Here is a 12,765-nt window from a genome sequence, read left to right as displayed (position 1 = left end):
AAAGAGCTTCACAGATAAGAAAAAGCTAAAGGAGTTCATCACCACCAAACCAGTATTATATGAGATGCTGAAAGGTATTCTTAAAGAAGAGGAAGAAGAAAAAAGTAAAAATAAAAATTATGAACAACAAATACATATCTATCAACAAGTGAACCTAAAAATCAAATGAATTAAAAACCTGAGGAACAGAATAATCTAGTGAATATAATAGAATCAGGGGCACAGAAAGGGAGTGGACTGATAATTCTCAGGGGGAAAGGGGTATGGGGGGGGGGTTCAGGAAGAGACTGGACAAAAATCATACACCTATGGATGAGGACAGTGGGGGGCAGGTAAGGGCAGAAGGTGAGGTGGGAACCGAGTGGAGGGGAGCTATGGGGGGAAAAAGGAGAAACAATTGTAATAATTTGAATAAAAATTTATTTAAAAAAAAATTTAAAATAAATAAATAAATAAAAGCCTTTTGTTCCAAAAAAAAAAAATTGCTAGATCACAGTGTCACCCAACGTTGAAACCAACCCAGCATTTATATAATCAGGAAACCTTTTTTATTGAAAGGTTTTCATGAATGAGAAGACTTTTAGTAGGGAGGCAAACGTCATTGATATTTTTATGAGGATACTGAACATCAAATTTTTTCTCTCCTTATATAGCAAGTTGTGCCAACAGTTACTAATTAAACTGTCACTAGGTGTAACTAATGCTCATCATGGCTGTTGGATGCTGATTGCCTTCTAAGCCTCCCCTCAATGTCAGGTCAAGCAAAATTACGGTGGCAATGCAGCAAAACTAATTAGGCCACACTGACCTTAGCAATAGGCAGTTCTCATCGATCTCAGCCCAAGCTGGTTAAAATTCTGAAAAATGTAAATGAAGTAGGAAAATATTTCTACTGTTACTAGCCCTTTCTAATCACCTATTCATTCCAAGTGACATAAAATTAATGAATCCTCTATCAAAAGGGGCAACATTCAGAAAAGAAATGATAGGTAAATCCATACATGTCTGTCTTGGTCAGTTTGCATTGCTATAACAAAATCCCATAGACTGGGTGGCTTAAACAAAAACACTTATCAATTAGCTATTTATACTAATTCCCTGTGCTAGCAGGTTTGTGGGTGAGGACCATCTTCCTGGTTTACATGCAGATAGTCAAGTTTTTGCTGTATCCTCACAAGACAGGGAGGAAAATGGTCTTTTTCATGTCTATTCCTTTAATGGAGCTAATTCCAATCATGAAGGCACCACTCTCATAACACAATTACCTCCCTGGCCCCACCTTCAAATGCCATCACTTTGACCCTAGCTGGTTTGGCTCAGTGGATAGAGCGTTGGCCTGTGTACTGAAGGGTCCCAGGTTTGATTCCGGCCAAGGGCACATACCTGGGTTGTAGGCTCAGTTCCCAATGAGGGGCGTGCAGGAGGCAGCCAGTCAATGATTCTCTCTCATCATTGATGTTTCTATCTCTCTCTCCCTCTCCCTTCCTCTCTGAAATCAATAAAAACATATTTTAAAAAAATGTCATCACTTTGGGGATGAGAGCTTCAACATATAAATTGCAGGGGGATACAAACATTCAGTCCAGAGTAATGTCAATTTCCCATTTAAATGGGTGCTGTGTTATTTAAAGTATTTTATTCACTTAAGTGAGATATTTTTAGTATAAATACTTTTTATAAAGAAGGAATAGAAATGACATAGGGTCATTAACATGTCAAACTCACATTAAAATGACAGTCTCAATTTAAAATAGTTTGAAATTGCATGCTTATTTCAACATTCAATATTAAATAGTTTTAAGATTCAATGTTTCCTAAGGTTTCCTGTTAAGAGAGAGAGAGAAGTACAAGATTTTGCTGTCAAACAAGTATTGACCAGTTTACATATTGATAACAAAGTATTTCATTCTCTACATCAAATTTCTGAGACATTTAGGTGGCAGTTCTCCTACTTAGTCACATTTGTGCAGAGTTAGTACTGGTATTTGTTTTATAAAATGTGCTTCTCTTGACTGTCATGTCATCAATACAGGCAGGTTTGGAGTAAGGTCAAAATTCTAATCAATTCACATTCATCCAATGGTGACTATAATATATAGAAATCCTGGCTGAAATACAAGGAAATAAAAAGCTAAAAATGTCTATCTATTATCTATCTATCATCTATATAACATCTATTATCTGTAATGCTTATATAGAGATGGGGAAAATGATAACATACAATAGTAAATGAAGCTTTTCAGAAAATACACTCTAAATTTTTATGTTATAGAATGTCAAACTATAAGCAGCATGCTATAGATTACATGTAACATGGAGCATTCAGCTTCAGAAGGCAGAAGGTTTGTTTCTGATTATTTATTAACAGCATCAGGTTTTGAGAAAAATTCATAAAGTTTTGTATATTAAAGTCTAACCCAAATACTAGAGAGTAAATTATCTCTATAGAATGCCTAGTGGTGCTTAGTCATATAATAAAATGTACTCCATAATATCAGCCATGTATTATATGATATTAACAACTTTTAAAAAAAATCAACAGAGGAGAAATTAAAGTGAAAACACTGCAGGTACATGTACTCCATAGGTATTCCACATATAAAAAGGAATGATGTGTCCTACCTAAATGTTCAGTGGTCAAAGAATGAAATGATAATGTTGGTATGAAGTGTTTGAAGCTAGATGCAGCCTTTAAAATAACTAATTATGTAGATTATGTAAAAACCTGAACAAAGTTATGCTGAGTGAAAATTATTTCAAAAATATAGCTCTATTAAGTTAGAGCTGCAAGTTAGTTCACTTACCTTTTCATGTTTCCCTCAACTCCAATAATTGGTCACAAAGTCCTCCTGGTTGAATTTTTAAAATATCTCTGGAATCTGATGCTTGTCTTTTTTTTTTTTTTTCATTTAACTTCCTTATTTTAATAACTCTTTTTCCTTTTTCCTGGATTGCCAAAATATCCAGGTCCTTCCTTTCACCAAATCATTCCCCATACCCCATTGAGTGTCTTTTTGCAACAACTTGCATCAAGGGGTAGAGTGCATTTCCCCACCCGTTCGCTCTGGTTTTGCCTTTTGATTTTTTAACCAATAGTAAATAATGTAACTGACATTTTCTAGCCTCAGGCAGCCTAGTAGTTTTCAGGTCTCTCTGAGTTCTGCCCTGTCACCATAAAATGCACACATGGAAGCCTGATGGATGAGAAGAGAGCCATGCAAACCACTCTCCACTCCCCACCCTGTCGTTCCAAACAAATTCACTCACATCTCAACAGTAGAACCTCCTTGCTGAATTTGCAACTGACCCCAGATAAATCAGAAGTCCCAGAGAGTCCAGAATAGTCACCAACCTGAACCAACCATAGACTTGTGAGCTAAATAGTGTGGGTTTTTTTAGCTATTCAATCTTGGTATGGTTTGCTATGCAGCAATAGCTAATTGGTACAGTTATAATTACACTAGTGGCCCGGTGCACGAAATTCATGCATGGGGCGGGGGGTGTCCCTCAGCCTGGCCTGCATCCTATCCAATCTGGGACTCCTGTGGGATCGGGCCTAAACCAGCAGCAGTTGGACAACCCCCTCGCAATCTGGGACTGCTGGCTCCTAACCGCTCACCTGCCTGCCTGCTTGATCTCCCCTAACCACTCTGCCTGCTGGCCTGCTTGCCCCCAACTGCACCCCCACCCCCCGCCAGCCTGATCATCCCCAACTGCCCTCCCCTCCTGGCCTGATCACCCCTAATGGCCTCTGCCTCGGCTCCGCCACCATGGCTTTGTCCGGAAGGACATCTAGAAGGTCTCATGGTCTAATTAGCATATTATCCTTTTATTAATATAGATAGGATATGACATACTGCCATAACTATAACATATCTACCAGTATTACTCTATGAGAATACGTACTTCATGCGATAGGAAGGCATCTAATATATTAAATTGTATATGTTGTAAGTAGTAGGAAATACTGTATTCATAGCAATAATATACACCCTGTGACTTCCCTTCCTGATTTGGGAATGGCTCCCCAGTTCTTTGAACGTTTCCTGGCCCCTAATGTATTTTTTTTTTTTGTCATTCAGTGTAACTTTATTTACTGTTTATTGCATATGATTTGAGGTCTTTAATTTCTAACCACCAAGATTCAAAGGACTATTTTTTCCATGAAGTTTAACATTAACATTAGTGAATTCGTGTATTCATGTGTTTTTATTGTAAACATCTGAATTTTTCACATTGTCATAGATCCTGAACTCATTGAACTCATAAGCGTGGACCATGCACAGGCTGGCAGCAAGCCAGGAAGCCACTCTGCAAGCAAACTGATACTCTGCATAAGGAGAAAAGTCATAGCATAACATTTAATGTCCAACCTGAGTCACCTCAGAATGTTATATATATTGACTTCTTAATTCATATAGTATTGGGAACTCAACTGCTTGGTTGGTGATGGGGTTGACCTGGTTTCGGGAGGATTATTCCTGAAATAATTAAGGAAAGGGGGGCTCAATCTTTCTTCTTGGTTGCTTGCTCCTCCCCAGCACCTCCATCTTTCTTCTCATCCTCAGCTTCTTGGGTATCTTCTTCTTCACCTTCACCTTCTTCTTCCTCCTTTGCATCCTCAAATTCTTCCTTGGCACCTTCTTCCTCTTCTGCTCCTTCCTCTTCCTCAGCCTCTTCCTTCTCCTTCTCCTCCTCTTCAGCTTCTCCTTCAGAAGGGGGTTCATCCTTAGCTTCCTCGGCTTTTGCAACCTCAATGGTCTCTTCCACCTCGATCTGCTCCTGCTGGACGTGGCTGGTGTATTAAGAAGGGAAGGAGTGAGCGGACATCAAGTAGGAGCTGGTCTGTAAACCAACGTAGTCAGATTGACCAAAGACCTGGGAACTCTGGGAGTAGCCGCTGGCTATGCTTCCCACGCTGGTGAAACTGAGCCGGATCTCCTCACCTTCCAAGAGTTTCCTGTAAGCTGCAATGTCAATGTCCAAAGCCATCTTCACATTGAGGAGGTCCTGGTATTCTTTTAAATATCGTGTCATTTCACTCTTTGTAGTTCTCAACGCATTTTCAATTTGTTGATTGTGTCCTGCATAGCACTAACGTCTGCGTTCTGCTTATCCTCCAGCTCTTGCAGCTGCTTTCCCAGCACTTCGTTCATGCCCTGGCTTGCTTCTAACTCCAGGGTCTTGGCCTTGAGCAGTCAGCGGCTCTCGGACACCTCCTCCTTGGCAGCGCTCTCGGTCAGCAAGGTGAAGCGGCTCTTGCACCATTCTTCAGCATTCTCCATGTTCTTGGCAGCCAGCTTCTCTTACTGGGCGGGGATGTCCTTGAGCATAGCAGAGCGGTCAGATATCCACGGAGATCTGAGCATACTGGATCTGTGCCTGCAGCTTGGTGATCTCCTCTTCCTGCACCTTCTTCAGAAAGGCGATTTCATCCATCAGGCTGTCGATGCACTTTTCCAGCTCAGCGCCAGTGAGAGCCGCCTCATCTGCACCTTTGCGCGCTTCCATCAGCCAGCCCTCTGCATCATCATGGTTCAGCACCTCTTCCTGGTAGCAGGCCTGCAGGTTGCTCCCAGCTACTTCAGAGCCCCTGTGCCTCCTAACTGCCCATTTATCTCTCCTTGCCAGGGATGAGGCGCAGTGGAGCGGGGCACAGGCATCCCATTTTCATTAAAATGTTCAACCCGGGCCTGCTCCACCGGTGTCCACAGGTAGCCCTGGGGCAGACAGTGATCACGGAGACCCTGGCCACCCCTGCCTGCCCCGTCCCTATCGCCGCCTGGACCCCTCGGGCAGCGTCAGGCGCTGCCTGATGGAACTGCCTGTCCCAATCTCCACCTGGACTCCAGGGGGGTTGTCAGGTGCTGCCCCTGGGCCTGCCTGGTCCTGATCGCCACCTGGACCCCACAGGCAGTGTCAGGCGCTGTCCTTGCCACCTGCCCGTCACGATTGCCATCTGGACTCTGCGGGGGAGTCAGGCCCTGCCCGCCTGGCCTGCCCGGTCTGGATCGCCACCTGGACTGGCGGGGGGGGGGGGGGGGTCAGGTGCTGCCTGCTGGAACTGCTCGGTCCCGATTGCTGCCTGGACTCCACGGGGTGGGGGGGGCATCAGGCGCTGTCCGCCTGGCCTGCCTGCTCCCAATTGCCACCTGGACCCCAGGGCAACGTCAGGCGCTGTTCATGCCGCCTTCCCCGTCCCCATCGCAGCCTGGACTCCATGGGGCATCAGGCACTGCCTGCCCCACCTGCATATGCAAATTTACCCGCCATCTTTGTTGGGTTTATTTGCATATCACTCCTGATTGGCTGTGGGAGTAGCAGAGGTACGGTCAGTTAGCATCTTTCTCTTTTATTAGTGTAGATTTTTCATCTTCAAAATTTCTGCAATGGATGCCAATCGAACATAAAACCAGACTTCTTTCACTCAGACAAAGCCATTCTTCCTTGAACCTATTCAGCCCTACATCCATATAATTTGCCCTGTGGGAAACCATAATATGTAAGGCCCCAAACTGATAGGCTTACAAAATCCCCAATGTCTATATTACTTATAACTTTTCAACATTTATCACACAATAAAACAGTAAAGACTCAAGAAAGAGGCCACTAGATTTAGGGTGCTGAGTCAATATGATATGAATTGAGCTGAGTCTGAGCTTTGTTGCAACTTGATTCAGATCACCACAGGCTTAAGATGATTTGAGGGGAGCATGAGACTTTAACTTCAGCAGATCTTGGAATCTAAGCACTAATAAAATTCAAGAAATCTCTTTTGTTTTATTGCCTACTCACCAGCTTTTCAAATTGTTTTAATGCTTAACCACCGGCATTTTGGGGGAGCCATGAAGTGGTCTTGTTCTCTATGCTTGCCCCAACTTTCTGAGCCTTTGGAAGATGGATGGATGGATGAGGCTTGAAATGCCTTATCTTAGCATTTGGAGGGTCCTGCCTTGCTTTTGTAGAAGGGCCCACATGCCCAAAAGAAGTTATCACTCAGATTTCCCTTTCTCCACACAGTCTTCATCAAAATACTGCATTATACTAGATGACAATTTGTGGGAAAGTGTAAACAGGTAATGCAGACTCAGGCTGTGACTGAGCTCTTAAGGCTGACAGTGTCTTAAAGGTTCAGCTAGTTTCCTATTATTCTAGGCTATGGTATATTTCTCCTCTTTCTACTACTCCACTAAGTATGAGAAGTAATCATGGTTCATGATCCAATAAAGGGCTCATTACTTCCTGGAGTTTAGTTCATTAACATTTATGTTCATCATATCTCGGATGGGTTAAACCAAAACAACAACTATAATTTCTGTAGTCATTTAGATGATTTTGTTCAGGCAAGAGTGACATCTCTTGCAACTTTGTACATTCTAATTAGAAGTTGAAGTCTACTTTCACAGATTTTTGCTCATCATTTATGATTGAGATGTCCAGATGTTTGGGAATATAGATATGCATATCACCCCTTGACAATGTTGTCCCTTTCCTGGTCTTTTAAATTTAATATTTTATACAGGTAAACTAAAGAAGGATTTATTTATTTATTTATTTATTTATTTATTTATTTATTTATTTTTATTGATTTCAGAGAGGAAAGGAGAGGGACAGAGAGATAGAAACATCAAAGATGAGAGAGAATAATTGTTCAGCTGCTTCCCGCATGCTCCCTACTGGGGATCAAGCCCACAACTGGGCATGTGCCCCTGACTGAAATCAAACCTGGGCCCCTTCTGTACTCAGGCTGATGCTCTATCCACTGAGCCAAACCAGCTAGGGCAGGGATCCCTTTATTAATTCATTCATATTAAAAATGGAATTATTTGGCTTAAATGTCAATATTTAAGATTTGTCAATATTTTTATTCCAACCATTCTACAAATTTACAAACTCATATTCTTAATTAATGTTAATATATCATATTTAAACTGCAGTATAACCAAGCAGAGTCCAGCTGAGTCAGCATTGTGAGATTTTTCAAAGTTATATTAAGAAAAGTAGTATGTGATTAATAAAAAACAACAACCTTGTGGGAGAACACATAGAACTATGGAAAATTGCTGAAGTTGGGACTTGAACTCATAAAAAGCTTGAACAATTCCCAGTAGTAGAAAATAATCCATTAAAGAACCATTTTGCAGATCTAGGTCTGAAATATTGTTGGAGTATTGGTTAAACCATTTTGCAAAACGTATTATGAAGTGGAATGAATATATGCTGACTTTCTGACATAGCAATTCTATTCGTAGGTATATATGCAACAGAGATGTATGCACCAGTAACATGTCTAAGAAGTTTCATTCATAGTAGCAACAACTCAAATCTACATCAGAAAAGATAAATAAGTTCACAACTAAATAAATTAAAATTAGTGAACTATATAGCTACATGCAATAATATGAATGACTCTCTCAAAACTTTCATTTGGTGAAGTCAAACACAAAAACTACTTTTTTTTTAATAACATTCAAATTATAAGTCAATCAAAACTAAATAACAGGTTTCTAAGTGGGACAGTGGTTACCTTTAGCAAGGAAAAGAGAGAAAAATGATTGAGGAGTAGCAAGAGGGGGCTTCTATAGTATTATTTACATGGGATTCACTTTATGATAATTAAATGAGTTGTTCAATTATGCTTTTGCACTTTCTTTAAGTGTTATACTACAGTTTTTAATGTTTAGAAAAGAATAAGACATTTAGAAAGGTGATTGAGTGAAAAATAGAAGAGATCTCTTTTCCCTATTTCCTTTGGTAAAAGGTATTGAACTTGATACAACCAATATCAAGAATATCACACTTTTAAGTGTCAGTAAGGATATAGAGCAATTGAAATTCTTCATACATTAATCCAAGAACAATAAAATGGTACAATTACATAGGAAAAGTTAAATATACCTACACCCTCTAATAGCTATTTTATGCCCATGTTTTTACCCAATACATAAGAAAGCATTGGCTAACCAAAAAAATGTGCTTAAAAATGTTCATAGCAACTTAATTCAAAATACCCCAAAGTGTTAAATAATATCCATCAGTAGAAGAAAGGATAAGCAGTGGAATGCAACATAGCAATAAATGTAAACAAACTATGGATATACACAACAGAGATAAATCCTACAGCACTATATTGAGCAAATGGAACACACAGAGTATGATCTAATTATATGAAGTTCTAGAATAGGCAAAAATAGCTATGTTGATAAGAATCAGAGCAATATTTGCCTCTTGGGATGAAAATTGAGTGGAAAATGAATGAGGAAATTTTCTGGAGTAAATGAAAATGCTCTATATCTTTACCAGGGTGCTAGTTACATATAATAATACATTTTTCAGAACTTACTGAATTTGTATTTTTACTAGATAAATTATAAGTTAGAACAAGTTTTTGAAATAATTAGAAGACTGACCCATTCTCCTATTCCCAGTATTGCATATTGGAGCTGATATATACATGAGAGAATACAGGGTCCAAACAGATCTGTAACCAAGTCTAAATCATAATCCTAGTTTTGTGATAGATAGCAGAAGTGGAATCCTATCTAATAAAAGAGTAATATGCAAATTGACCATCACTCCAACACACAAGATGGCCGCCCCCATGTGGTCAAAGATGGCTGCCCCCATGTGGACACAAGATGGCTGCCATAAGATGGACAGCAGGGGAGGGCAGTTGGGGGGGGCAGGCCTGCAAGGAGGGCAGTTGTGTGTGATCAGGCCAGCAGGGGAGGGCAGTTAGGGGTGACCGGGCTGGCAGAGAAGGGCAGTTGAGGGAGACCAGGCCAGCAGGGGAGGGCAGTTGGGGGGGACCAGGCCTGCAGGGGAGGTCAGTTTGGGGGAATCAGGCCTGCAGGGGAGAGCATTGTGGGCAATCAGGCCAGCAGGGGAGGGCAGTTAGGGGTGACTGGGCCAGCATAGGAGGGCAGTTGGGGGTGATTAGGTGAGCAGGGGAGGGCAGTTGGAAGGGACCAGGCCTTCAGGGGAGGGCAGTTGTGGGCGATCAGGCCAGCAGGGGAGAGGAGCTAGGGGTGACTGGGCCAGCAGAGGAGGGCAGTTGGGAGGCGCCAGGCCTGAAAGGGAGGACAGTTGAGAGGGGACCCAGGCCTGCAGGGGAGGGCAGTTGTGGGCAATCAGGCCAGCAGGGGAGGGCAGTTAGGGGTGACTGGGCCAGCAGGGGAGGGTAGTTAGGGGCAATCAGGCCAGCAGGGGAGCAGTTAAGCGACAATCAGGCTGGCAGGGGAGTGGTTAGGGGGTGATCAGGCTGGCAGGCAGAAGTGGTTAGGGGCAATCAGGCAGGCAGGCAGTTGAGCTCTTGGGAGCCAGCAATCCTGGATTGTGAGAGGGGTGTCCGACTGCCCATTTAGGCCCAATCCTGGTGGGTTCCATATTGGGAAGGGTGCAGGCTGGGCTGAGGGATAACCCCCCCCCCCCGCATGAATTTCGTGCACTGGGTCTCTAGTATAGAATAAGAGGTTTATAGGTTTCAAAGCATTAATAATTCACTACTGAAAAAATAATAACGTAGGAGGGGTGTAATTGTGATTACTGGGGATAATGATAGAAAAAAATTGTTGAAAAATAAATTTATCATAAATAATGTTAAAATGATATTAACATCCAAATCTTATAAAATATAAATAGAAACAACATGATATTGAGCATTATTCTAAAACATTTGAAAGGAAGTTTCACATATTTTATTTAGAAATAAATAAGATGACAGTCCAACTGCAGTGCATATAATGATTAAGCTTAAATTACTAATAAACAACAAAATTAGCAAACTCATAGATAGTTTTTAAAAATTCCAATAACTTGTGACTTACAATGGAGCCTTAAGATACCATAGAATTACAAAAGACTAAGTGAAAAATAATAGGCAGACTAATTTACAAATTTAACAAAAATTAAGTGTATGTAGCACTAATTTGTGCAAGACAAAGTAAAGTTTTGTATAATTATTTATGAAAATCAGGTATATAATAAAAATATGTTTAATGCTAATAAACATGAATGTTCCAATTAACCAGATAAAAAAGCATAAATTCAAAACAAATAAGCATGCCAGGAGAAATATTTGGAAAACAATTAAAAGGAAAATTCCATCCAAGTTTTAATTTGTAAAAGTTATAACAAACATTAAATAAATATCTGGTACATTGAAATGGTAAAACTATCCACAGCTATTAAAAGACTAATATGACTATTACTAGAGGCCCGGTGCACGAAATTCGTGCACGGAGGGGGGGCATCCCTCAGCCCAGCCTGCACCCTGTCCAATCTGGGACCCCTTGAGGGATGTCCGACCGCCCGTTTAGGCCCGATCCCAGTGGGTCAGACATCCCTCTCACAATAAAGGACTGCTGGCTCTCAACTGCCCTCCCTGCAGGCCTGGTCCCCCCCAACTGCCCTCCCCTTCTGGCCTGGTCCCCCCCAACTGCCCTCCCCTGCTGGCCCAGTCACCCCTAACTGCCCTCCCTCACTAGCCTGGTCCCCCACAACTGTCCTCCTTTGCAGGCCTGGTCTCTCCCAACTGTCCTCCCCTGCAGGCCTGGGTTCCCCCCACCCAACTGTCCTCCCCTGCAGGCCTGGGTTCCCCCCACCCAACTGTCCTCCCCTGCAGGCCTGGGTTCCCCCCACCCAACTGTCCTCCCCTGCAGGCCTGGTCTTGTGGCGGCCATCTTGTGTCCACATGGGGGCTTCCATCTTTGACCACATGGGGGCAGCCATCTTGTGTGTTGGAGTGATGGTCAATTTGCATATTACTCTTTTATTAGATAGGATAATAAAGAGCAAAGTTTAAGAGCAATGTATCCATACTATGATTGTGATTGTGTAAAGAAATATTTTGTATGTAAAAGAGAATATACAGCCCTAACCGGTTTGGCTCAGTGGATAAAGTGTCGGCCTGCAAACTGAAAATGTTCCAGGTTCGATTCTGGTCAAGGGCACATGCTCGAGTTGTGGGCTCGATCCCCAGTGGGGGACTTGCAGGAGGCAGCCAATCCATGATTCTCTCTCATCATGGATGTTTCTATGTCTCTCTCCCTCTTCTTTCCTCTCTGAAATCAATAAAAAAATATTTTTAAAAAAGGAAGAGAATATACACAAATGAAAATAGTGATAGAATTATGGCTTATGTTTTAAAGTTTTTACTCTGAGAATTTGTCTTTAACACTATAATGTCTATTCATAAGAAAAAAATAATGAGCCAATTTTTATTATTCTATATTACTTAAAACTTACAAAGTGCATAAGAATGAATAGAATAGAAACCATTAAGACAGAGGTCATCATTGACCTTCTGCTTATGGAAGAATAAACTGACCTTCAAGAAAAGGGGGAAAACAGAAAAAAAATAGTATTATGCATTATTCAAGTAACTTTGCTAATATCTGCCAAAGGAGGAGATGGGGAACAGGCACAGTCCTCACTGACCTTCCAGGTACCTCTGACACTCCCAACTTTAAGATCTCAAATAAAATCTGCAGTCTATTGTACCTGACAGCAAGCTTTGCACTTTCATTATGCATATAATATCTAATAGATCTTTTGAAATCATTACCTGTCAAGAGGGGGAAAGAAAGGCAGAGAAAAAAGCCTTGAAGAATAGAGTTTGTCAAGGGTCAAGGTAAATGGCAATATGCTTTAATAAGCAATAAGCTCCACATTCTCTGGGTGGCCTATACACTCAGTGGACTGTGTTATTATAACATTGAATTGCAGAATAACTTCTTAGTGGCCCACAATAGCCTTCTGGGATAT

At 41.5% G+C, this 12,765-nt stretch overlaps 1 pseudogene across 1 annotated transcript in view; it reads right to left on the bottom strand.

The window, feature by feature from the left end:
• Positions 1–4,506: 4,506 nt before the first annotated feature.
• The window catches only part of LOC308248305 (neurofilament light polypeptide-like), a 137,116-nt pseudogene continuing 128,857 nt past the window's right edge, over positions 4,507–12,765 (bottom strand). Inside the window, exon 2 of the transcript in view lies at positions 4,507–5,623. The product of the transcript in view is annotated as a neurofilament light polypeptide-like (transcript). The remainder of the gene's footprint in view (positions 5,624–12,765) is intronic.

Source organism: Plecotus auritus (assembly GCF_963455305.1).
Source record: "Plecotus auritus genome assembly, chromosome: 5".
Classification (NCBI taxonomy): Eukaryota; Metazoa; Chordata; class Mammalia; order Chiroptera; family Vespertilionidae; genus Plecotus; species Plecotus auritus.
This window is presented reverse-complemented; position numbering and strand designations above follow the sequence as displayed.